At 49.2% G+C, this 27,195-nt stretch overlaps 1 long non-coding RNA gene across 1 annotated transcript; it reads right to left on the bottom strand.

The window, feature by feature from the left end:
* LOC119621217 (uncharacterized) lies at positions 1–26,971 on the bottom strand. The gene is made up of 2 exons (XR_012092919.1): positions 26,661–26,971; positions 1–4,703 (listed from the first exon to the last, which is right to left on the bottom strand). It is a non-coding gene; the product is annotated as an uncharacterized lncRNA (long non-coding RNA).
* Positions 26,972–27,195: the final 224 nt, after the last annotated feature.

The following is a 27,195-nucleotide window of genomic DNA, read 5'->3' as shown; positions in this document are numbered from 1 at the left end:
GTTGGTCTTTACCACTTTTTTTCTTTTTATTGTGAAAAGCTTTAAGCACACATAGGAACGGAGCGTGTGGTACAATAAGCTTGGCTTCAGCAGTCAAGTTCCAGCCAACCTTATTCCATGCACGCCCTCTTCCCCTTCCCTCATCCCAGATTACTGTGAATCAAATTTCAGACGTCAGTCATTTCTTGTATAAACATTTCAATGTGTAACTCCAAAAAAATTTTTTTGGCCACCTTCACTCCTCCTCAAACTGTTTAGTAACAAGAATGCTTTTACTATCAGCAAATATCCAGTTAGTATTCAAATTTCTCTGGTGATCTCATAAAATGCTTTGTGTGTGTGTGTGTGTGTGTGTGTGTGACGGAATCTTGCTCGGTCATCCAGGCTAGAGTGCGGTGGTGTGATCTCAGCTCACTGCAACCTCCGCCTCCTGGGTTGAAGAGATTCTCCTGCCTCAGCCTCCCGAGTAGCTGAGATTATAGGTGTACACCACTGTACCCGGCTAATTTTTGTATTTTTAGTAGAGATGGGGTTTCACCATCTTGGCCAGGCTGGTCTTGAACTCCTGACCTTGTGATCCACCTGCCTTGGCCTCCCAAAGTGCTGGGATTACAGGCGTGAGCCACCGCGTAAAGTTCGAATGTTGCCATCAGTTGGGATGGCTTTTGTATCTCTCCTAATCTGTAGGTTCTCTCCCCTTGTCTTTTTCTTCCCTTGCAATTTATTTGTTGAAGGAACTGGCTTGTTTGTTCTGTAGTTTCCTGTGGTCTGAATTTTGTTTATAGCATCTCCACAGAAGTGTCATGTGCTCCTCTTCCCACTATATTTCTTAGAAATTGGTAGTTAGGTCTAGAAGCTCACTTAGATTGATGTTTGATTTTTTTTTTTTTTTTTGTATAAGTACTTCCTATTGGTGGTTTTGTACTTCCATTCAAAGGCACATACTATCTGGTTGTTCCTCTTTGTGATGTTAGCAGCTATTGTTGATTTGTTGATAATGGTTGTCTAGATCCACAATTTCTTCCTTTTTTGCTTTTTTTTTTTTTTTTTTTTGAGGGGTCTTGCTCTGTCACATAGGTTAGAGTGCAGTGGTAGCTGCAGTCCTGACCTCCCAGGCTCAAGGGATCCTCCCACCTGAGCCTCCTGAATAGCTGGGACACCTGCCCACACCTGGCTAATTTTTTTTTTTTTTTTTTTTTTTTTTTTTTTTTTTTTTTTTTTTTTGTAGAGACAGGGTCTTGTTGCATAGATAGGTCTATGTTGCCCAGGCTGGTCTTGAATTTCTGGCCTCCAGCAGTCTTCCCACCTCAGCCTCCAAAAGTGTAGGGATTACAGGCATGAGCCACTACACCTGGCCCATTATTTCATTAGCGATTACAACATGGTAGCATACTGATTCTATGATTCTGTCTTTGGTAGTGGACATGTATCTATAAAAGGTATCAATATATCAACTCTTTGGCTACCACAGAGTATGGTTTGTACCAAAAAGCATAAATGCTTCTTTCCCTTTGACAGTTTTCAAAATGAGTTGGTTTTCCAATATCCTCCCAAGGTGATCAATTATTTTTCTTTTTTTTTTTTTAAGTATTGTCAACTCATAGATTTGGACATATACGATATGTTTCAATCCATTACACTATTCCTTTTTTTTTTTCTTTGAGATGGGAGTCTTGCTCTGTCGCTCAGGCTGGAGTGTAGTGGCACAATCTTGGCTCACTGCAACTTCCGCCTCCTGGGTTCAAGCAATTCTCCTGCCTCAGCGTCCCAAGTAGCTGGGATTACATGCGTGCACCACCACACATGGCTACTTTTTAATATTTTTGGTGGAGATGGGGTTTCACCATGTTGGCCAGGCTGGTCTCGAACTCCTGACTTCAACTGATCCACCCACCTTGGCCCCCCAAAGTGCTGGGATTACAGGTGTGAGCCACTGCACCCGGCCTACAGTCATTATTCTTAATGATGCTGAAACTGTCCCATTGGGAGCCACTCCATGTTGTCTCCTGCATCCTTTTCAATATGACCCTGGAAGTCATTGACACCTTCCTTGCTATCAACGAAGCAAGGAATGACCAGATATTCCAGGCTCATCTTGAATTTTTTTCTTACCTCAGACCTGGAATTGGTCATTTCTCCATGCCTTTGTTTCTAGTCAGAAGTGGTGTTTAGAAACCATTAACCTGGGTGCTGGGGTGTCCACTGCTACTGGATGGCTCATTATTTCTAAACTTTGTAGTGGACAGAGCTAGCAAACACCTGCTTTACTTTGTAAGACAAAAATATAGCACAAATTCATACTGATGCTTCCAATTCCAATTTGGGGCTATAGGTTTTTCACCTTGTCTCTGTGATCTTACGTGGGCATCTCCTTTCTTCCATGACCATGTGACCAAGCCTGTTTGTAAAAGCAAAGCTCCCCACTGTGATTCTCATCAAGCTGGAAACGTGTGAGAAAGCACTTAAGTTTCTTCCCTCGGATATGAACCTGAGCTCTCTGATGAGGTGGTTTAGAAGTGGCCCTGGGAGAAGCCCACTTCTTGGTCACAAGAAACTGCGTTCTCATGGCAGATGAACCAGCTGCTTTCAGCATCCGCTATGTAAGTCCTCACACCTAACTGCTCTACATACTGGCTGCACACGGGCATCACATGGGGAAGTATAAACACCTCTGATGCCTGTCCCCACCCAGCTTAATCACAGTGAAGTCAGTCAGATTCTCTGGGCCTGGGACCCTACCATCATTTTTTAAAAGAATTGCAGGGGCTGGGCGCAGTGGCTCATGCCTGTAATCCCAGCACTTTGGGAGGCCGAGGCAGGCGGATCACGAGGTCAAGAGATCAAGACCATCCTGGCTAACACGGTGAAACTCCGTCTCTACTAAAAATACAAAAAACTAGCCGGGCGAGGTGGAGGGCGCCTGTAGTCCCAGCTACTTGGGAGGCTGAGGCAGGAGAATGGCGTGAACCCGGGAGGTGGAGCTTGCAGTGAGCCAAGATCACGCCACTGCACTCCAGCCTGGGAGACAGAGAGACTCCGCCTCAAAAAAAAAAGAAAAGAAAAGAAAAAAATTGCAGATAGGCCTAGCATGGTGGCTTACGCCCGTAATCCCAATACTTAAGGAAGTCAAGGCGGGTGGATCACCTGACGTCAGGAGTTCGAGACCAGCCTGGCGAAACCCCATCTCTACTAAAGATACAAAAATTAGCTGGGCGTTGTGGCAGGCGCCTATAATCCCAGGTACTTGGGAGGCTGAGACAGGAGAATTGCTTGAATCTGGGAGGCAGAGGTTGCAGCGAGCTGAGATTGCACCACTGCACTCCAGCTTGGGTGAGAGAGCGAGGCTCTATCTCAAAAAAAAAAAAAAAGAATTGCAGGTAATTCTAATGTGTAGCCAGGGGTTAGAATCACTGCTCTGTTCCTTGCTTCTCAGCAGAGGGAAGAAAAAGAAGCAACACGGCTGGCAGATGAACTCTGCCTTCAAAGCCCATTAGCTTGGGCTTGAATTCTGGCACTGCCAGGTTCTAGCTATGAAATCTGAACCCGGCCGGGCGTGGTGGCTCAGGCCTGTAATCCCAACACTTTGGGAGGTTGAGGCAGGTGGATCCCCTGAGGTTAGGAGTTCAAGATCAGCCTGGCCAGTGAAACCCCATCTCTATTAAAAATACAAAAATTAGCTGGGCATGGCGGCATGCACCTGTAGTCCCAGCTACCCAGCAGACTGGGGCAGGAGAATCGCTTGAACCCAGGAGGTGGTGGTTCCAGTGAGCTGAGATTGCACCATTGCACTCCAACCTGGATGATAGAACGAAACTCCATCTCAAAAAAAAAAAGGAAACCTGAGTCAGTGCTGATCAATAGCACTCGTGCAACCTTCAAATGGTCTATATCTGCACTGTCCAACGTGGCAGCCATCAGCCACACAAGGCTGCTGGGCACTTGAACTCATTGTTAGTGCAACCTAGGGAGTCAACTTTAAAATTTATTTAATTTTAACGTACTTACACATCAATAGCCACAAGGAGCCATAACAGCTACTGTCTCGGACAGCACCACTCTAGAAAATGACCGAACGTCTCGTGGCTTCACATCCATCAAATAGGGAATAATGGGGGTTATTTCATGGGATATTGTCAGGATTAGTGTCAGGATTAGATATAATGTATATAAAGTTCCTGGTTCCCACAAAGCACTCAATAAAATGCTGCTTATTTATTAACATCAGTCTGATACTCAAGAAAAAAAAAAATTGCCTGGAAAACAAATGTTCAGAAGCACCCTGTCACCGAGGCTAGAAATTCAGAGCCGTTCCAGAGAAACTCGGAAAATATTCCTTAATTGTGGAAGTTCAATTGCAGCAGGAGGTTATCAGTTACAAGGGCTGTATTTCATTACAGATCCAGCCGCAGCTCAATAAATTAAGCAATCACTCAGAATAACATGTTGCTTTAATCCCCTCTCTTGGAGCAGTTCCAACTTGTTTGGTTTTATATGCGCTCAGCCCTGAAAGGGGACTCATACTGGGCTCATTTCTTTCCCCTCAATTCTTCAGCCCCTCTCTGGAAACATCTTTGCATCTTCCAACCAGCAGGAGAGAGGATTCCAAGCCAAGCAGGCCTCCTTTTATCAAAACCGGAGCCTTTTCCATCCTCTGGCCTTGACGCGTTCCACGTTTCATTTGCTGAAATTACTGGCAGGTTTATCTGCAATGAAAAAAAAAAAGACACCTCTTAGCAGCCCAGTTCTGGGCGTGTAGAGAGAGCTAACTCTCGGCGGGTTTTCCATTCTCATCTTCTCTCGAGTGGTTTATAATCTCACAGCAGAGTTTTGCTTCCCCTAGAAACTTGGCACGGGAGGTGTCAGCCTGGGAACATATTTGTTTGTGTAAATTAAAAGAAGAATATGTTTTGACCATATTTAAGTTCTAACTGCACTAAAGAAATAAATACTGACTTGCACAACGCTTTTCGCTGCCGCACGGTCTGGCTCACCTCCCCAGACTCTGCCTTTGTTAATAAAACCTACACTAACAAGAGCTCTAAATAGCTTATCTCCTCAGACAGCTACAGGGACAACCTCAGAGGCCATGTCTGCCCCGACCCAGGCCCACATAGAAAATCCACTTACCTCATGTGGGATTTGCTTCTCCTGACACACCGCATTCTTGCTGGGGTAAAAAAGGGTGTCAGAAACAGCACCCTCACCAATGTAGGTTTGTTTTTTATGGTGGGGGAGGGACAGGGTCTTACTTTGTCACCCAGGCTGGGGTATAGTGCTACAATCACAGCTCACTGCAGCCTTGACCTCCCGGGCTCAAGCGATCCTCCTGCCTCAGCCCCCCAAGTAGCTGGGACTACAGGCATGCACCACTATGCCTGGCTAATATTTGTATTTTTTGTAGAGACAGGGTTTTGCCTTGTTGCTCAGGCTGGTCTTGAACTCCTGAGCTCAAGCCATCCTCCTGCCTCAGCCTCTCAAAATGCTGGGATTACCGGCGTGAGCCACCGAGCCCAGCCTCTACAGGTGTACCCTTGATGTGCATGTGAATGGTAACCTTTTGAAGGCCCTGGGCAATAGCTGTAGAAATGTACAATGCACACCTCTTGGCTGGGAGCGGGGGCTCACATCTGTAATCCTAGCACTCTGGGAGGCTGAAGGATGGCTTGAGCTCAGGAGTTCAAGACCACCCTGAGCAACGTGGTGAGACCCTGTCTCTACTAAAAAATACAAAAAAATTAGCTGGGTGTGGTAGTGCATGTCTGTAGTCCCAGCTATTTAGGAGGCTGAGGCAGGAGGACCACTTGAGCCCAGGAGGTGGAGGCTGCAGTGAGTCAAGATCGTGCCACTGCACTCCAGCCTGGGCAACAGTGTGAGATTGTCTCAAAAAAAAAAAAAAAAAAGGAAAAAGGCACATCTCCTCTGACCAAGAAATTCCACTTCTAGGAATTTATCCTACAAGTAATCTTGGTCACATGCCAAAGACTATAGATGTTATAAAGGCAAAATCCTCGAGTTAACTGAAATGTTCGCCAGTAGAAGGCAGGTTAAGTATGATGCAATGCTAGGAGTCATTAGAAAGAATGAGGTGGTTCTAAGAGCTGTCAGGATATATTATATACCCCCAACTTTCTTACCACTATGAACCAAAAAAAGTGCATGCTTTCAAAATTTATAAAGATTGTGCAAACTGCCCACAGTGGTTGTCTTATAAAGTGAAGTTGGAGTTAAAGAAAAATTGCAGGGCAGGCCTGGTGGCTCAAGCCTATAGTCCCAGCACTTTGGTAGGATGAGGTGGGAGGATTGCTTGAGGCCAGGAGTTCAAGACTAGCCTGGACAACATAGTGAGACCCTGTCTCTACAAATAATAATAATAATAATAATTAAATAAAAATGGTGGCATGAGTCGCTACTCTGGAGGTTGAGGCAGGAGGATCGCTTGAGTCCAGGAGTTCATGACTGCAGTGAGCCATGATCACACCACTGCACTCCAGCCTGGGTGACAGAGTGAGACCCTGTCTCTAAACACAATAAATTAATTAAAAAGGCAAATCGTCCCTTTATTTCCACCTTATTCTCTTTTGTATTTTTTCTCACTAGGCATAGTTTCATTTTTAAAATTTGGCACAATTAAAGAACATACAATGGTGTTTTAAAAATCATTTCCACACTCTGTGCTCCGTAATAACAATACCGCAATAATACTCTCTTTATTGCATGCCTGCTAGGACAATGGAGTTGTGGGGAGGTGAGAATCTCTGCTTTTCTGATTTATTTATGCAGATAACCTGCAGTAGGCTAAATAGCAGCCCCCAGAGAGAGAGTAAGTATGTTTACTTTCAAATTGAATCCCTGGAAAAAGACTGATTAAGGATCTTGAGAGGAGGCATTTGTTCTGGATTATCCAGATGGGAACTAAACGCAATCCATGTATCCTTAGAAAAGAGAATCAGAGACCAGGACAGAGAGAAGAGGAAGATAAGAAGACGGAGGCAGAGACTGGAGTGATGCGGCCACAAGCCAAGGAACGCCAGAGCCACTAGAAGGTGGAAAAGACAAGACACACATCTTGCGTTGTGTGCCTGGAAGGAGTGTAGCCCTGCTAGATTTCCACCTTCTGGCCACCAGAACTTTGAAACGAATCTGCTGTGTTAAGCCCTATGGTCTGTGATAATTTGTTATAGCAGTCCCAGGAAAAAATATATAACCAGACTTCCCTTATACCTGTTAGAAGCATGAAATGCACAGGTACATGAGAAAACAAGTTTGATAGACCTGCTTGTGTGGGCAAACACAAATAATCCATTCATTACAGACCCTTACTGAGCATCTGTTAGGTGACAGGCCCAGTTCTAGGTGCTGAGGATACAGCCAGCATAGAACACAACAAAGAAGCGTGCCCGCCTGGAGCTGACATGTCAATGAGGGAGAAATCAACAAAATAAATAGAACACGAAGGAGGGTGGATGGTGGTAGAAGGTGCTACAGAGAGCGAGGAAGCAGAAAGGAGGGACCAGGGGGTGAAGGAAGGGGGATTGGAGGAGAGGCCTGAAGGTGGTGAGGGCATGAGGGGTGTGTCTACCTGAGGGAAGACAGGTAGAAAAAGGAAACTAGGGACTGGGCACAGTGGCTCAGGCCTGTAATCCCAGCACTTTGGGAGGCCAAGGTGGGTGGATCACTTGAGGTCAAGAGTGTGAGACCAGCCTGATCACCATGGTGAAACCCATCTCTAGTTTAAAATATATATATATATATATATAAAATATAAAACATATATATTATATATAAAACATATATAAAAAACATATATATATATTTTATTTTCCCTCCTCCTCTCTGGCATCCAGGCTTTAAAGAGGTGGACTTGTCACTATCAGTGGTCTCAGACAGTAAGGCCAATAAGCAGAGAGGAGGAGAAATGAAAGATGAGGTGAGGGGGATAAGGCAGGAAAAAAAACCCAGAGCTTCCAGTCCCTGAATCGTAGAGAGCAATACAATATATTATATACATAAAACATATATATTATATAAAACATATAAAATCTGTATTATATATAAACATAAAACATGTATAAAACATACATTATATATATATATAATATATACACATACACACAGAGACACACAAAATTAGCTGGGCATAGTGACGCACGCCTGTAATCCCAGCTACTTGGGAAGCTGAGGCAGGAGAATTGCGTGAACCCAGGAGGCGGAGGTTGCAGTGAGCTGAGATCACGCCGTTGCACTCCAGCCTGGGCAACGACAGCAAAACTCCACTAAAAAAAAAAAAAAAAAAAAAAAGGAAAAAGGAAAACAGGCAGAGGTTGGAACGAATACGGAACTTGAGCCTAGGAGTGACACATAAAAATAGGAAGGAACTCCCTTTTTCCCTCCTTCTTCCTCCCCTACCTCCCTCCCATACTTGCTATCTGCCTGCTGCGTACCAGGGCCTGGGGTACGGAGATGAATGAGGCCTCATTCTCAGGTTCGATGCCTTCCCTAGTTAGGGGGACAGTCATAAACGAATCATTACAAATATAATGTGGTAGGCGTCACAGCAGAGGCCAGGGCAGGCTGCACGCGCAGGCCAGCGTGGAGGTGCGTGTGCGTTGGGGTTAAGGTTGGGGAGGTGGGAGTGAATTGATTAGGGCAGGACTTGAAATCGCAGCACGTGTTGAACTGCAGTTCAGCTGGAAATTAACAGGAGGGGCGGTGGTGAACATGGAGACGGGTCTGGGATTCTTTTATTTTTAAGTACAGTCGGCACATCGGGACAGGAATGTAAGTTCTGAGAATGCCCTATCCCTTTCAGTTCTACACAATCCATGAAAAGGAAAACAGTTCCCAAGTCCTGAATTGGGACACTGTGGGTTGCAAACAGCAGACACTGAAGTTGATCTGAATGAGGTAGAACGAAGCATTTATTCACTGGGTAGCTACGATGAGGAAAGGGAAGAGGTTCTATTGCTCTCTACGATCCAGGGACTGGAAGCTCTGGGTTCTTTTCCTGCCTCATCCCCCTCACCTCATCTTTCATTTCTCCTCCTCTCTGCTTATTGGCCTTACTGTCTGAGGCCACTGGTGGTGCCAAGTCCACCTCTTTAAGGCCTGGATGCCAGAGAGGAGGGAAAGGAACACCCTCCCCACAAGCTCTGCAGACAATCCTGAATTTGCCCTGCTTGAGTCACATGACTACACCTGGACCAATGACTGCATCCCGGCTCAGAAGTGGGCTGCTATGATTGGTCGTGGTGGGTCACATGTCTATGCGTGGACCAATTACTGTAGCCGAGGAACAAGTACTGTGGGTGGCCATTTTTGGCCATCTTCCCATGGTACTGGGGGGTCTGTTATCAGAAGTTGGGGAGAGTGTGCTGGCAGGAACAAGAAGAGCCGCCTGCCTCCCTCAGGGCCTTCTGACTATGTTACTGCTCCATTCATTCTGCTGGGAATCGTCTCAATCTTGAGCCAGACTCTGCTTGAAGATCCCACTCTGGTTGTCTACAAACCCCAGAGCTGCCAGCTGGGATTTACTCAGACCTGTTGCTGTAGTTCTTTTTTGTCATTGTCATTACGTGATTTTGATCAGATTTAAAATGGACTTTTAGTCATTGGTTTATGATTGCCTCTGCTCATAAGCGTCGGACCCTCATCTGTCTTGTTGATGACGATACAGCTCATGCTCAGTCCCCAGCGCCTATGTACAGTAGGTACACAGGTGGTGAAATTAATGAACATCCTCCAGGGAACGGGAGGAGCTGCACGGTTCTCATCTGTTCTCAATGAGTCCCTTTCTGCCACCCTCTCCGCACCTTTCCCAGTCACCCTATACCCCTTCATGACAAGGCTCTGTTAGTGTAAGTGCACCTTGCGTCCTGTTAGTATAAGTCCCTGGATGTCAGCCCAATACACACTGGAGGTTCCGAATCTCTGGGTGTTTTGAGTAAAGATGATCCTTTGGCAAAGCTAATGGAGTTCTGTCTGAGCTCAGAGGGACTGGGCGCCATGACTGGTTGGCAGTGTCTCCCGTGGCCACCTGCCCTGTTGGGCATCCCTGGTCCTGCTCTGTGTCGTTTGCTAACCAGGGGACTTGTTTTTAAGACTGCAGCCCAGTCATCTGCTGGGATATCAGAGTACATTCAGAATCCAGGACAAAATGGTGTGGCCAAATAAAACAACTGTGGGCTCTTAGGGAAGAAGGCTTAAGACAAATGGTTATTTTTCTTAAGTGTGCATGACCCACATGTCAGCTGGGGTCATCTTATTTTTGGAAATTCAAACAAAATGGCCTTGAATCTTGTCCCACATGCCAGGGAAGACCCAACTATCCTTGGACTCTTTCCAGGGATTGGAGGTGAGAGGTGCCTTCTGTCTCACCCAGACGCCTAAGGCTCTATAAATTCCTGTGTCCCCTTAATCACTTCTGCTTGGGCACCTTTTTGCTGGCCTCAGGAGAAGGTGAGCTGTCAGAGGCACGGAACGTGTGCAGTGATACAAGCTCACGCTGTTGCTGTCTTCAACTTGATTATAATTTTTGAACAAAGGGCTTCCCGTTTTCATTTAGCCCTGGGTCCTACAAATTAGGTAGCCAGTCCTGCCCCACTCAGGGGCTGTTCCTTTCCTACCCCACATTGATTCTGCCCCAATTCCTCTATTCTCCCTAAATCCCATCGCACACAAGGATGTGGGTGTAGGAGACTTGGAAGCTTTGGGACAAAAGAAAATGTTGACCTCTCAGACACAGAAACAACATCAAGTGCAATGTTTGAGCTGCCTCTAAAATACTCAGTTGGGAACAACACAGGCTAAAGCTGAGAAGTGTCGAACCTGGATGAAGGGTACTGGGTGCCTGTTACATACCACATACTAATTTCAGGTATGGTGGGAAAGTTCCGTAGTACAAAGTGGTGGGGTTTTATTTATTTATTTATTTAGAGACAGGGTTTGGCTCTGTTGCCCAGGCTGGGGTACAGTGGTGTGATCATAGCTCACTGTAGTCCCAACCTCTTGGGCTCAAGTGATCCTCTGGCCTTGGCCTCCCAAAGTGTTGGGATTATAGGTGTGAGCCATCACTCGCAATTTAAACTCTATAATACGAAGTTTAAAAAGGCAGTAAAGCCGGGCACGGTGGCTCACGCCTGTAATCCCAGCACTTTGGGAGGCCGAGGCAGGCGGATCACAAGGTCAGGAGATCGAGACCATCCTGGCTAACACGGTGCAACCCTGTCTCTACTAAAAATACAAAATATTAGCCGGGCGTGGTGGCGGGCGCCTGCAGTCCCAGCTACTCGGAGGCTGAGGCAGAAGAATGGCGTGAACCCAGGAGGCGGAGCTTGTAGTGAGCTGAGATGGTGCCACTGCACTCCAGCCTGGGCGACAGTGTGAGACTCCATCTCAAAAAAAAAAAAAAAAAAAAAAAAGGCAATAAAAGCCAAGCACAGTGGCTCATGCCTCTAATCCCAACACTTTGGGAGGCTAAAGTGGAAGGATCATTTGAGCCTAGGAATTCAAGACCAGCTGGCAACATGGCAAGACCTCATCGCTACAAAAAATAAAAAATTAGCCAGGCATAGTGGCATGTGCCTGTTGGTCCCAGCTACTCGGGAGGCTGAGGCAAGCAGATGGCCTGAGCTCAGGAGTTCAAGGCTGTGGTGAGCTGTGATCGCGCCACTGCACTCCAGCCTCAGTGACAGAGCCAGACCCCATTTCAAGAAAATAAAAACAAAAATTAAAAAGGCAATATATTAAGACTTGCCCCTGGCAGTTCCTCAAAATGTTAAACATAATGTTGCCTTATGGCCCAGCAATTCTACTCTGACCTGTATGCCTAAGAGAAATGAAAGCATCTGTTTACACAAAGTCCAACACACGAACGTTCATTGCTGCATTATTCATAGCAGCCAAAAAGTGTAAACAACCCGTCTGTCCATCACTGACAGTGGATAAGCAAAATGTTGGTCCATCCATAAAGTAGAATATGATTCAGCTGTAAGAAGGAATGAAGTTCTGATCCATGCTACAGTGTGGCTGAACCTTGAGAACGTCATGCTAAGTAAAGGGATCCAGTCACAAAGGACCACATTAAGAGTGTGACTGCATTTATAGGAAATGTGCAGAATAAACAAATCCACAGGGGCAGAAAGTAGATCCGTGATTGCTCAGGGTTGGGGGCGTTGGAGGATTAGGGTGCAGGAGGGTTCTGGGTTTCTTTTTTCTTTCTTTCTTTTTTTTTTTTTTTTTGAGATGGAGTCTCACTCTGTTGCCCAGGCTAGAGTGCAATGGCAGGATCTCAGCTCACTGCCACCTCCACCTCCTGGGTTGAAGGGATTCTCCTGCCTCAGCCTTCTGAGTAGCTGGGATTACAGGTGCACGCCGCCACGTCTGGCTAATTTTTGTACTTTTGGTAGATACGGGGTTTCGCCATGTTGGCCAGGCTGGTCTCAAACTCCTGACCTCAGGTGATCCGCCCGCCTTGGCCTCCCGAAGTGCTGGGATTACAGGCGTGAGCCACCACGCCCGGCCCAGGGTTTCTTTTTGAGTTGATGGTGTTCTAACATTGATTGTGATGATGGTTGCACAAGTCTGTGTATACACTCAAAGACATTGAATCGTACACGTTAAATGGGTGAAGTGTACTTTAAGTGAATAATTTCTCAATAAAGCTGTTTGAAAAAACAAGTCACACCTTCCTCTCTGACCCTCCTGCTAGGAATCCTTTGGCTTCAGCTCCCTGCCCTCTTGGGAAATCCCTTCTCTCTCTCCTCTACCCTCTCCCTACACACACACGTGCGCACACACACACACAGACACACACACACACCCCTGCCATTCTGTCTTAAGCTATTTTCAGCTGGGCATGATGGCTTATGCCTGCAATTCCAGCACTTTGTGAGACTGGTGTAGGAGGACTTCAAGACCAGCCTGGCCAATGTAGTGAGACCCTAACTCTATAAAAGAATAAAAAAATTAGCCGAGTGGCTGGGCACGGTGGCTCACTCCTGTAATCCCAGCACTTTGGGAGACCGAGGTGGGCGGATCACGAGGTCAGATCAAGGCCATCCTGGCTAACACAGTGAAACCCCATCTCTACTAAAAATACAAAACAAAAAAAAAGAATTAGCCAGGTGTGGTGGTGGGCGCCTGTAGTCCCAGCTACTTGGGAGGCTGAGGCAGGAGAATGGCATAAACCCAGGAGGCAGAGCTTGCAGTGAGCCGAGATCGCGTCACTGCACTCCAACCTGGGTGACAGAGTGAGACTTCGTCTCAAAAAAGAGGACGATAGTGATGTTAATCTATAGTCCCAGCTACTCAGGAGGCTGAGGCAGGAGGATCACCTGAGCTCAGGAGTTTAATGCTGCAGTGAGCTCTAATGACACCAGTGCACTCCAGCCTGGGCAACAGAGCAAGACCCTGATTCTAAAAAAATATATATATATATATATACACACCCACACACACATACACATTCTCACTTTAAAGAAGTGGCTTCCAGAGGCAATGTGAACCATTGAGGTATGTTTCTAAACTACAATACCTTCTTTCCTCTTTAAAAGTTACTCAGTTGACAGCTGCTAAAATTACAATGTTGAAATCCCCAGGGTATTCTATTGTGGCTGTCACCTAATCTAATTTCCAAGAGCTGCAGAATTCCCTCAAAGGAGGAGGAGGCAACCTAACCTCTCCAGAGGCAGTGGTCATCTGTTCTGAAACCTAACTCTGTCACCTCACAGGTGGGGAGAAAAGAACATGGCCAAGGCCAAGTTCATGATGTTCTAACTGAAGGATAAGCTTTTGCTCTGGAACAGGAGTCAGGAAATACGGCCTGTGGGCCAAGTTTGGCCCACTCCTTGTTTTTGTAAATAAAGTTTTATTGCAACACACAGCCACATCCATTCGTTTGTGTACTACCTGTGGCTACTTTTGAGTTAAAATGCCAGTTGGCCAGGGTCGGTGGTTCACGCCTGTAATCCCAGCACTTTGGGAGGCTGAGGGGGGTGGATCACGAGGTCAGGAGATCGAGACCAGCCTGGCCAATATGCTGAAACCCCTATCTCTACTAAAAATACAAAAATCAGCTGGGTGTTGTACCCTAGAACTTAAAGTATAATAAAAAATAAATAAATAAAAACACTGAGACAAAAACAAAATTAGCTGGGCGTGGTGGTGGTCACCTGCAATCCCAGCTACTCGGGAGGCTGGGGCAGGAGGATCACTTGAACTCACAAATTAGCTGGGCGCGGCGGTGTGTGCCTGTAATCCCAGCTACTGAGGCTGAGGTGGGAGGATCACTGGAACGCTGGAGGCGGATGTTGCAGTGAGCCGAGATGGCACCACTGCACTCTAGCCTGGGCAACAGAGTGAGACACTGCCTCAAAAAAAAAAAAAAAAAAAAAAGTTTTGTTGTAAATGTCTTCTAGGCTTTTGAAACCATTCTTTGCTTCTTAGTACCATTTAGATTTTGGAGTTTTGAGTGTCAATAAACTTCCAACTTCAGAGGAAAAGGGATCTTTCCTTCAGACCCTCTCATTAACCAATTCAGGAGACCAACACCCCTGACTACCGGCTGGGTCTTGAACCTGCCCAGAACTAACATCCAAGTATTATTTGGGTTATATTCTGCCTCTTCCCCACTATAGGTACGCGGGAAGCCAAGCCCATATGCCTTTATTTTTATTTATTTATTCTGAGATGGAGTCTCACTATCACCCAGGCTGGCGTGCAGTGGTGCGATCTCAGCTCACTGCAACCTCCGCCTCCAGGTTCAAGTGATTCTCCTGCCTCAGCCTCCTCAGTAGCTGGGATTACAGGCGCCTGCCACCATGCCCGGCTAACTTTTGTATTTTTACTAGAGACGGGGTTTTGCCATGTTGGCCAGGCTGGTCTCAAACTCCTGACCTCAGGTAATCCACCCGTCTCGGCCTCCCAAAATGCTAGGATTACAGGTGTGAGCCACGGCGCCCAGCCTCCATATGCCTTTAAACACTTGTGTTACCTTTGAACCCCTCACCAGAGCCCGTTAAGCAGGAATCTACTCCAAGGTGTGGGCATGCAGGTTTGGGGCAGGGGGAGGGTCTTAGGGGACCCTCAGGGGCTGTCCAGGAGCCTACTGGGGGATGGGGGGTGGTGACTGAGATGACTGACATCTGACACTGCACCACTAGTCAGTACTTCCCTGGAAGGTGTCATTTAAGTAGGCTGGGTCCGGGGAGATATAGCAGTCTCCGATTGATACATTGGCTTCGCATTAAAACTATTAACTGAACATCTAATCTAACACAGACGAGGCCCTGAGGATACAGCAATGAAGGAGTCATGCCTTCTGCCCTTAGCAACTGTGCCTGCCTGCCTTTTAGTGGGGGCAATTCAGCCCTGTAAGGAGTCTTCCTATTCTCCCAGGATCTCAGTCCTACTACAAAACACCATGCTGATGACTTGGAAGATGACTGTGGGCCTGGCTATGTGATATATGGCTGGAAGGAGTTACGAGTGCCAGCTCTGGAGTACCTCAGATCAGGGCAGGACTGGCTACATAATTTGCAAAATGAAAATCTGAGGCCCCTTGTTCCCAAGTTATTAAGGCTGGAGCAAAGTTATTAAGGTGGCACTATCACAGCTCACTGCAGCCTCGACCTCCGGGGCTCAAGCCAGCCTCCTGCCTCAGCCTCCTGAGTAGCTGGGACTATAGGGGCATGCCACCATGCCTGGGTAATTTTTTTTTTTTTTAAAGAAATGAGGGTCTGGCTATGGTGCCCAGGCTGGTCTCCAACTCCTGGTCTCAAGTAATCCCCATGCCTTGGCCTCAGAGCAGTCAACTAAGCGTGGGTCCCAGCCCGCGGAAACCAGCCCTGCATCTGAGGTCACGCTGCTTGCCCGCTGGTTAGCCTCAAACACCTCTCTTCACCGGCCTGAGCCTCAGTTTCCCCAGCCTCAGGTGTCAATTAGGCTCACCTGCAGGTTGGTTGTGGCCATTGGGTGAGATGAGGCCTGTAAAGCGTTTCGCACAGAGGACAGGCTCGGCCACATTACTGATGTTCCTGGCCTGCTGTGGCTGGCGCATTTCATCTTACAATAATAGTTCACATTTATTATTCTTATATAATAGCTAAGACTTATATAGCACATCATCAGTGTCAGGCGCCGTGCTTAGTTCTTTACAGACGTTCGTGTATTTCATCCTCACCACATCCCTGTGCTGTGCCCTAATATTCTAGTGACTGTAGATGGGGGAACTGAGGCACAAAGAGGGCAAGTATCTTGGCAGAGGTCACCCGACCACTCAGCAGAAGAGTCCACGTTCAAACACAGGACAGCTGGCTCCCAGGTCTCTGTTCTTAAGCCTACCTGTTGTTGGGGCTCAGAAAATGATACCCCAAAATGTGGCTCTTTGATGTGCTGAACTAAAGCAGCCTCAAGGTCTCTCCAACACCACCACCCCCGCCCCAATCCTGTTTCTCCATCCTCTGTCCGTCCCAAAGCATAGGAGGAGGCTGCTCCTGGGGTTCCCTTATCTACCTGGAACCCACACCCGCCAAAGAGGAACACAACTGCCTTCGACTCCTTCCCTGAAATTTCATTAACCAGAGATGAAAACTCATCACAGAGGAAGAGCATGAAATGAAACACCACACCTGGAGCCCAGACAGACTTCATCCCAAACTATCATCTGTCATCTGTTCTCCGGTCCCATTCAACTCTCTAAGGGAATCATTCACTGACTGTTGTCCCAGCATCAGACCCATTCACTCCTCCGAAAAATCATTTACTACCCCTGAGAGTGGCCACATGTCCCCCATCTTCCTGCTCTGACAGAGGTATTTATTTATATTTGTATATGTTTTTGAGACAAGGTCTCAGTCACCCAGGCTGGAGTGCAGCGGCGTGATCTCGGCTCACTACAGCCTCTGCTTCCAGGGCTCAAGTGATCCTCCTACCTCAGCCTCCCGAGTAGCTGGGACCACAGATGTGCGTCACCAAGCTTGGCTAATTTTTTTTCTATTTCTGATAGAGACAGGGTTTTACTATGTTGCCCAGGCTGGTCTCGAACTCCTGAGCTCAAGCAATCCACCTGCCTCGGCCTCCCAGACTCCCAGGATTACAGGTGTGAGCCACCGCACCAGGCCGATGGAGGGTTTATGAGCATCTGGACTTCACTGGGTTATTGGGTAATCATTCTCCCGCCACTCCCCTGGCGTTCACACATGGTGAATAAATTCATATGCCTTTTTCTCCTATTAATCCACTTGTCATTTCTTTGGTAAAAATTTTTTAAAAATAAATACAAAATAGGGACAAGATCTCACTATGTTGCCCGGAAAGATTTTGAATTCCTGGGCTCAAGTGATCCTCCCACCTCGGCCTCCCAAAGTGCTAGGATTACTGGCGTGAGCCACCATGCTGGGCCTGTCAGTTATTTTCAGCAAACTTTTAGATGGTGAAGGCGCAGCCTTCGCTTGCCTCCTATGCTATGTGTTCTGGGAGTTGACTCATGACAGACACGCATGCACGATCCCTTCCTGAGATCCTAACACCAAATATTCAGCTTGAAATTTTCATCGTAATGTGGCATTATTTCTTTGATTCTTCTGTCTGTCTCCCAACTCAGCTGTGAGCCCCATGTGGGCACGGGCTGTCTGGCTCCCTGCTGTACCTCTAGCACCTGGCACCCAGCTCAGTACACAGTAGGGCCTCAGCAGACATCTGTCCAGGGAAGGAAAGGCAGAAGCAGTGTCCAGCCACAGCAATCCGACCCAGAAGCAACGGCCACAGCTCTCTTGAATTTCCAGCCCGCGTGATTTACAAGCTTGTTTTGGGCAGGACTCGGTGGCATGTACCTGTAGCCCAGGCGCCTTGGGAGGCTGAGGCAGGACGATCGCTTGAGCTCAGGAGTTCAAGGCTGCAGTGAGCTATGACTGCACCACTGCAATCCAGCCTGGGTGACAAAGAGAGACCCTATCTCAATTTAAAAAAAAAAAAAAGTTGTTTTGGGGGAATCTCCAACAACTCAGGAAACCTTCTCATCGGCTCCAGGCTTTTCTCACTTGGGGACCCCCGACACTGCGCAGGTGGAGAGATTTAATAGGTGCTTAAGAGCCCAGCCCCCATCCTGGCAGGCTGCAGGGGGTGGGCGGGGGGTGCGCTCTGGCAGCAGGGCCGGCAGCTGTCTACAGGCCTCTTGGTGCCAGCCGTAGCTGGCCAGCGGGGGCCCGCTGCCACCCCTCACCCCATGACGCAGCTGAAAGTGAAACCGGAGTTGGCCCCTGCCCGGCTGGGACTGATCACCCACTGTTTCCCTGCAAAACCACAGTCCCAGGGGGCTGGTGGGCAGCTGGCGCCCGGGTCCGGCACAGTGAGGCCTGTCAGGCAAGTGCCCCTAGAGGCCAAGGGAGGTGCCCTGGCCAGAAAGGAGGGTGCTGAGTCATCATGACCCTAAAATGAGAGAGAAATCCGAGCTATGGATCAATGCAGGGGTGGGGGGGGTAAGAGGTCCCAGTGGCGTCGGTGAGCAGGGAAGGATGGTTTCCCGCCCCCCAAAAGGAAGATGTGTGACACCCAGTTTTGTCATGCTGGAGCCCGCTGTAGATCTGAATTGGCAGCTCCCTCCTCTACCCCCCACCCCTCCCCACACCAACCACAGGGGTGCGGAAAATCCCTAAGATAAACTAGAATTCTTTAAAAGTGGACCTCTGACACTTGACAAACAACTTTCTTGATTTCTGCCCCATCCTCAGGGCACCTGTAGTTGCTTAATATTTTTCTTCCAAAAAACCCACTCTTTTTTTTTTTTTTTTTTAACTGACATCAATTGATGGGAAAAAAAAAGGGCCCCTGTCTCCTAACCCTAAATGGAAAACCAACCAATTGCCTGAAATAGAAATCAGCGGTGCAAAGAAAATACCTACGAGGATAATTTTCACCTTTAGCCGGCGCCCCGCAAAATCAGATGTGCAAATCAGACTTGGGAGACATCTATTTCGAGTCACCGGTTTCATGCCTGAGGAGCTGCTGGCTCAGAGCGGCTGACTCGCTTGTCCAGGGCGACACAGCAAGAGAGTCACAGAGCTCGGGCTGGAATGCAGGCCTGGCTGATTCCAGAACCCCAGGCTCAGTGGCCGGCTGCTGTCTCACCCATGAATTCCTCTGCGTGTATTCATATTATCGCCTTCCGTGTTTAATGCGTGGACTCCCCGATTTTCAAAGCACCTTCAGAGCTTATACATCGTTAGAGCTTATTATATATAACATTGGATACATCCAAGAGCCCTTTGAAGCCAGAGCAGGGGGTGCTGCCCCTCCCTTGGTGTATGGGGAAACTGAGGCAGCGAGCGGGGAAAAGTGTTCTGTCTCAGGGAGCTAGCAGGAGAGCCAGGACTGCTCAGGGCCCCCTGCCAAGGCGATGATCCCGGAGGCCCTGGCTGCAAGGACCAGGCCTCGTCAAACAGGTAACACTTGTTTCTTTTCGCTTTCCCTACCTCCCCCGACAACCAAGCCCCCAGAGCAAACGCTGACGCTGACAGCTGGACAGCTTTCCCAGGCCGGATCTCAGTGTCTGCCCCTGGAGGGCAAAAGCACGTTTAGCAACCAGTGTCTGCACATGGTGTCTTTCAGTTTTTCAGAGCGATAACCAGTTCTCAGCATAAGAGGCATCCACCAGGGACCCAGAAGGCGCTATAGCGGGAGAGTTTGGGGACCAGCTTTCTCTCTTCTTTGAGTTGCTGGAGGAACTCCGAGCTGATGTCTTTCCGGCCCAGGGACCCCCGAGGAATACTGCAAGAGCAATAAGGATTTTTAGGGGCATTATGATAGTGGAATGGAAACACATCTGCCCCCAAAAGTCCCTCATTTTCCCTGCGGTAACGAACCAGCTGGCAGGAAGTGGTAGCGCTCAGAGCACCAAGAGCCAAAACTAAAAAGGAAAAAAATGTACAAAGTTAGAGTAAACCTTAAACAAGTGAGCGCTTTCATGGTGTACGGCGGCTCCGTGCAGACTCACGAAAGGGACCTCATCTTCTCAATAACTGGCTAAATAGGTCTCAGTGCAGCAGCTTCCATACAGATGTGCCCAGAAAACCACAGATCTGGAATCCCAGAGCAGGTTCCCAAAATGGATACAAGGATTATTTCCTAAAGCCAGGCGCATCATAGGAGACGCGACGTTTCCCCCAAACTTCGAATGAATGTTCCAGACCCTCATTAATGATCTAAGTGAACAACAAATCCTTCAACACCTCCTCCTCTGGAATGGGAGAAACTTAGTCCCCTTGGAAACGCTGATGAAAATATCTGGTTTCCACAACACGGACGGAAGGGGTAAGGCTTGGGTAGGGAAGTTGAGTGGTTATCACTGGTGAGGCAAAAGGGGGAAACTGGCCAGGCGTGGGTGCTCATGCCTGTAATCCCTGCACTTTGGGAGGCCAAAGTGGGAGGATTGCTTGAGGTCAGGAGTTCGACAACAGCCTGGGCAACACAGTGAGACCTCCCCAGTCTCTGCAAAAACTAGCCAGGCATGGTGGTGTGCACCTGTAGTCCCAGCTACTCAGGAGGCTGAGGCTTGAGCTCAGAAGTTCAGGCCACAGTGAGCCGTGCTCACCACTGCACTCCAGCCTGGGCAACAGAGTGAGACACTGTCTCAAAAAGAAAAGGGGGAAGAGTTTTACCGCTAAGGTCCTGGGTGCCATCTCTTTGTTCAGCCACTAAGATCTGAGGACTAAGGAGTCCAGGGTGTCTTCCCCAGGGCATATGACCTTTGAGGCCCTGCAGGTGGGTGCCCCTCGTGCCAGCCAGCACTCTCGGAGCCGGGAAAGGGTTAATCCCTCCACGTGGCTGACACCGGAGGAGAAGCTCACTCTGCAGGCTGGGATATCACACTGGGCCATCTCAGAGAGGAGAGGGCCTGAAAACAGCCTCTGTGAGTTCTGTGAATGGAAGTGGCTTCACTGCCTTCAGAGAACGGGGTGAAAAGGCATCCCCATACAGAACCACTCCCCAGTCGCTAGCTGGCTCCTTGGCACCCGTCGTGTGGACCTGAAGCTCTGGCAGGGACTCTGGGCATCGGTACCAGTGAGCACCCGGCCATCTCGGCCAGGCCTGTGAGGGAGCAATTCTACCCTTGCCATGTGACAGCCGGCAACTAGGGCCCAGGTCTCTTCTTTCAAGCAGCACCTAAAATATTCTCCGGGTGAACCTAGGGCTAAATACGGCATGGCCGACAAGTGCCAGGTCTGGACCTTTTAACGCCATTCTAAGATACGATCGAGAACCCACGAGGCCTTTGGTGGCCTGGAGTCCAGTTACCAGGGCCAAATGGGAGTCCCACGGGTTTGGCTGACTCAGGGCTGGGTGCGACTTCCTGGAGCAGGCACACGTTGGTGTCAGAGCAGAGGCTGCGGACTGTTTTCTTGTGTGTTTGAGCCCAGAATGCCAGCCCAGTTCTCACTCTGGGCCGACCCCCAAGGTGGCTTAGCTGGTGGCCCCTTTTTCTGTTTACCTGGCCCACTTCTTTCCACTTCTAGCCTGCAGCCCTGCCCCTTGGCCTAGGTTTTCCTCCCAGCCCGATCAAAGCAAAAGGCTCAGCTCCCAGGTAGGAGGCCTCGCAGAGCTGGAGAAGAGACCAGCAAACACAGGCACAGTAACTCAGATGTGTTATATGCTGTCTTACTGGCTGGGAGCTACGCCTCCTAGGCCCACCCCAAATCGAAGGATCGCAGCCCTAGTGCTCCAGAGAGAGGGCTCCGGGCTGGGCTGCAAAAGTTCAGCGTTGCCTCTGAATCTTCTAGAGCGACGTTTGCACTCACACAGGACAGATGTGCTCTGAGCCTGTGGGATAGCCTCACAGCCCCTTTAAGCATTTGGAAGGTTGTGCTTAGCAAAGTGCGGTTCTGCCCTCACCAGAGCCCACAGGGTCACCAGGCTATTAAATCCTGCAGAGTCTCTGGGGAGGCTTCCTTTGCGAGCCAAACACCCCATCTTCTGGCTGAACTGCTGCGTGCTTCATCCCGGGAGGAAAGACCCCCAGGCACCTGTCTGGACTCATCTCGGCACCAGTAGCGGCTCTAAGGCCACATCTGGGCCTTGCTGGCAGAGGTCTGGCTGCCAATGCCAACAGGCCCAGCACTGATCTCACACGATTCCAGCAAGACGGCCTAGATTTTTGCACATCTCTGAGAAAACTTTCATACCACACCGCACAGCTAACCTCAGGCACAACCAGCCACTAACTTCTCTCCCCGCCCAGGCGAAGTCCCCTTCGCTGCAGTGGTGCAGCATTTCAGGGACATGGAGAAAGAAGTTTGCTTTGTGATTCCGTAAACTCAGATGTTTCATATAAGGAAGATGATGTAAAATCAGAAACCTTATTTTAAAGCTTGGTAAATATGTGCATATGTCCCCTACAACTGGGGACGCTGGAAAGGCAGCATCTGAACACTGGCTGCTTTGAAAAAAGGTCATGAGAAGGGCAGAAGGGGTCACCTGGGCACGGGGTGATGGAGGGAACCCCAAGTCCACTCCTTCTAAATTCTTTCAACATCCATCTGTTTCCCTGAAAAGTCTGGCTTGGCTACTAGGCCTGAAAAGTCTATGTAGTTTATATCATGTTTGTGAGTGTCAGTGTTTTTGTTTAGGGTTTATTGTCACCTTGTTCCAGATACAAGAAGCAAAAGGAACTCGACATTTTCCTGTGTTTGGGGTGCTCAGGCGAGAAAGAAAATGCCTGTTTAAAGTAATTGATCAGCAGTGTTTTGTTTGCACACGCACTTTATTCTGGCGAGTGATTTTAAGGACCAAGTTTGCCTTAAGTTTTCACTGCACTCATTTTTATCCTCATGGCTAAAATAGCTGTATTTACCCCACAATCTAAATTAAAGGAGGGTGAGCTGATCGACTTGTAGGAGGCTGTAGTTGATCTGGTAAGAAATTTCATCTTTCTGTTCATAACGTTAAGTTGGGGGGTTGCTGGGAAGGGAAACAGAGAGTGTTCCCTTGGAGGGACTTTTCCAACTTTCATTAGTTTGAGTCACCAACGCACGTTTTATTTTTAAGGAAGTATCATATTCATTGCAGAACCACCTCTAAATATTTTACCCCTGGCCATACCGTATTCTTTTCTATTGAAACATATTTTTTGCCTCTCTGAGATCAGCTATGGCTTGAGTATTGCTAAGAACAAATTTCAAAGTTGCTTGTTTTTTTGTTTTGTTTTGTTTTTCTTAAATCCACACTTCTTTGAGGGTTGGCGGGGGTGGGGAGGGAACAGCAACTGCTTAATGAAGTTTCTCACACAGAGGCAAAAAGAGAAAAGCCAAAATATATTCAGTGTATCCAGGAGTTCCATGTTGAATTTTTTTTTTTCCTTATTGGTTTAGGGGGTTGTGTAGGAGGGTGGTGGGAAGGATCTGAAAAGAAGCTGTGATTCTTTGCTGAATTAATGATGACTTCTCACTGCAAAATGCTGATTTATAATCTCTTCACCATACTAGACTGTTTCCAGACTCAGGGGGAAAAAGTTTGCTAAATGTATTCATAATTACATGCACAGTTTCAGACGGCTGAATATAAGTAATGCTTGTGCTGTTGCGAACGCTCACCATTAAAGCAGAAATTGTTTCACATTTAGCACTAAATTCTGTCTGATTTTGCACACTTAACAATTCAGTAATTTTAACATTCGGCTTCGTCGCCTCCATTATAGCTCAGTATCTTGGAGAAACAGTGAGTGTTCCGGCCTCGTTAATTCACGTAAAACACCCTATTTGTGGAAGTATCATTAAAGGCTAATTTGATGAGATATCCTTATTTAGCAAAGCAAATAGGATTTGACAGTCAGCTCCGGGTGGCGATTTAGCAAAGCACAAACACAATTCACAACGTGACAATTTCCCATCCGTGCGCCTCGCTGGAATTGTGGACTCCTGAAAATTGTGCTGTTTCATCGTGTCCCATACTAAAGAGAAAGAACTCTGGAAGTAAAGAACTGTTTTTGCCAAGGCAGCACAAATGTCATCTGTGTGTACATGTGCCATGTCTTTCAAATCCTAAATCTTGTATCAAGAACGCTGTGTTCAAAAGTTTTTTCCAGGTACAGCTCACTTCTATTCCCTGCTGTGCAGACTTAATTTAAATCTAGACTTGCAAATAACTTATGATGTATGGAAGTCTATATAGGTTACAACTATATAGGGAGTGTGCGTGTGTGTACGTGTGTACACACAACTGAAGGTTAATGTTCTGCGAGGGGGATTTATACCCACTACCCTTGCTTTAGAGAGTTCCCCCGAACGTATTAACCAGGCTTTTATAAAACGCCTGGCTGGGCGCAGTGGCTCACGCCTGTAATCCCAGCACTTTGGGAGGCCGAGGTGGGCGGATCACGAGGTCAGGAGATCGAGACCCTCCTGGCTAACACCGTGAAACCCCGTCTCTACTAAAAATACAAAAAATTAGCTGGGCTTCGTGACACGGGCCTGTAATCTCAGCTACTCCGGAGGCTGCAACAGGAGAATCGCCTGAACCCGGGCAGCAGAGGTTGCAGTGAGCCAAGATCGCGCCACTGCACTCCAGCCTGGTCAACAGAGCAAAGGTTCCGTCTCAAAAAACAAAAAACAAAAACAAAAAGAACGCCTTCAACAGCAAAGTAGCAAAGAGTTGCAAAGAAATGTTGCAATTCCAGGTGGAAGCAAACAGCTGGTTGCTCCTAATTTAACAAACGTAAAGACAAATCTAATGTCATCACAATTCATCATTTCAGGAGTGCCTTATTTGGGGGTTTCAAACACTTTGCCACAACCGACATCCTACTAATTCCTTTCCAATCCAATCCTGTCCCTTAAACCATTGTGGGGGTGGCCAGGGGGGATGTACTTTCTCCTCTTTGCATCGTTTTTTCGGCCTCCCAAGGAAAGACGCCCTTGGAAAACACAGTAGGTTCGGCAAACTGAGAACACACACATACAAGAATACCGCCCTCGAAGGGGCCTTTTAGTTCTATGCAAGTAGCAGACCTCCCCCTCCTTCCCCAGCTCCCCCACGCAGCCGGGTTTTAGATGCGTTCCCTGGGGGTGGTAGCTCTCTGCCCTCACCCTCCCGGGACTGCCCGGGCCTGAGTCCTTCGCTGTCCAGAATGACCCCAAAAGCGGGACTTTGAGGGCCAGTTGGATAAAACATAAACTCATCTCGCCCTCAAAACCCCGATTCTGAGACCACAACCTCCAAAACCTCTTTTCCTAAGAAATGAGTCCCCATTCACGGCTGACAGCACCGGGGCAGGCCGCCTTTGAGGCAGGAGTTTGGAGAATCCCGGATCGCTGAAGGAATCGGTACCAGGTGTTCCCTCGGGGCGGCGGTTCATCTCACCAAAATGCCAGGGGGTCGCTATGGGAGGAGGGGGCATTTGCCCACCCCATGGCTGAGGGCAAGAGAATCGCTTGATCCCGGGGTGTCTCTTCCCTCAGGGAGCAATCACCAATCTCGCCCAGTAAACAGGCCTGAAAGCTTCCCGGAGAACACGAGGGGGTGCCCCCAACGTCCCTTAGCAGCGGATAAATCCGGTGTCCGAGGTGTCTCGTACAGTCCACCCACCCCCCCCCCCCACGCCATCTCCAGCTAAAAAAAGTTTCGTTGTGTCCTTAATCGTCTCTCATTAAAGTCAAATTTGCTGCGCGCCCAAATTGGGGGAAGTGATTTCCATTTTAATAGCTCAATTAGCCTCTAGGTTCTGGAAAGGCCACTCCCCCACGCACCTTTTCTCTTCATTTTAACCCCCCTCCCTTTTTCACAACTTCTCCTAAAAATAAATTATAAATATGGATGTGTCCTCAGAGGACATGAGCGGCGCATTCCAACGCTCCGCTTGGTGGGGATTGGAAGCAAAGAGAAACCAGAAACGCCACTCCCCCCCACCCCCAAATCAAAATGCCTTTTTCCTTTCTTTTTCCTTTTCTTTCTTTTTTTCTAACTTCTTTTTCCTAACTTGGTGTCGTCTCGGGCACAGACACCCAGCTCCGCACCCCGGTACCTAGTTTTTTTTTGCCCCCGTCCTGCAGAAGCTAAAGCCAATGCGCGAGGGCTGCCTGCTTCTCGGGAGGAGGGCGCAGACAACTTTATTTAGGGGGCGGCGGTAACTCTCTGGGGACGGTGGTTCCCGGCCGGTCCGGAATCCCCGGGGCCCGGCCCCCGCAGGCGCCGCCGCCCATGCCAGCGGGGCCCGGGCGCACGTGGAGCGGCGGGCGCGGCCGGCCTGCTCCGCGCGCGGCATTGAGATCGGGGTCACGCAGCGAGTCAGTTTCCCGAGCGGGCTTTCCGGGGTGGGGGCGGGGACGCGGACGCTCCAACGCCTAGTCAATTTCCAAGCCCAGGCACAAGGGAGGCTGGGGGCGGCCTCGCCCCCTTCCTACCTCCCGGCCTCACACGCCCCTCTGGGGAGCGGGGGAGGGGTTCGAGGGGGAGCCGGGGTGGCGGCAGCGGCGGCGATCTCAGCCCAGACAAGCGTCTCGCGCCGGGTCCCGAGAGAGCCGCGCGCTCCCCCGCCGCCACCTCCCCGCTCCCGTTCCCATCCACCCCGCAGGCAGCCGCCCCACACCCCTTCGGCCCTGGGGGCCTGGGCGCCCACCTGCCGCGATCCCTGCCCTGGCTGGGGGAAGGTGCCAGGCGGGAAGAAGGGGAGCACTCACCGCCGCTGCTGCCTCCGGGGGTGCACGGCCCCCCCCCCGCCGGGGCTGCGCCTTCCCAGGCTCCAGGCAGGCGTGCGCCGGGCGTGGGGGGCGCCCCGCGGGCCCTGCAGCCTCCGCCTCGATTGGAGCCCAGCCTTAAATCCTCCACCGTGAAGAAGAAGGGTACTTCCAGAAAAAAAATCCGCCCCTCCCCAGACGAGATCCAAGTGATGGGCGGGGAGCATAGAAAATCCTTTTCTGCAGAGAGCGCGCAGCCGACGGGGCTGCACCCGGCCTCCACCGTCCGCTGCCGCCACAAAGCCGCGCCCCCGGCCCCCCCCCGCCCCCCCAGCGCCCTATGGCCGGCCCGGGGCGGGGGCTGGGCCAGCCCGGGGTTGGCCGCGCTGGGGAGGCGGCGGCGGCGGCCCAGGCAGCGGGGCGGTTCCTCCCCAGCCCGGGAGAGAGGGCAAGAGCCTGGAAGCCGAGCGCGCCCGCCCGGGTGGGGGTAGGGGTGGGGGTGGGGGTGGGGGTGGGGGCGGGGGCCGGGGTGGGGGGG

The sequence above is a fragment of the Chlorocebus sabaeus genome, chromosome 5 (assembly GCF_047675955.1).
Source record: "Chlorocebus sabaeus isolate Y175 chromosome 5, mChlSab1.0.hap1, whole genome shotgun sequence".
NCBI lineage: Eukaryota > Metazoa > Chordata > Mammalia > Primates > Cercopithecidae > Chlorocebus > Chlorocebus sabaeus.
This window is presented reverse-complemented; position numbering and strand designations above follow the sequence as displayed.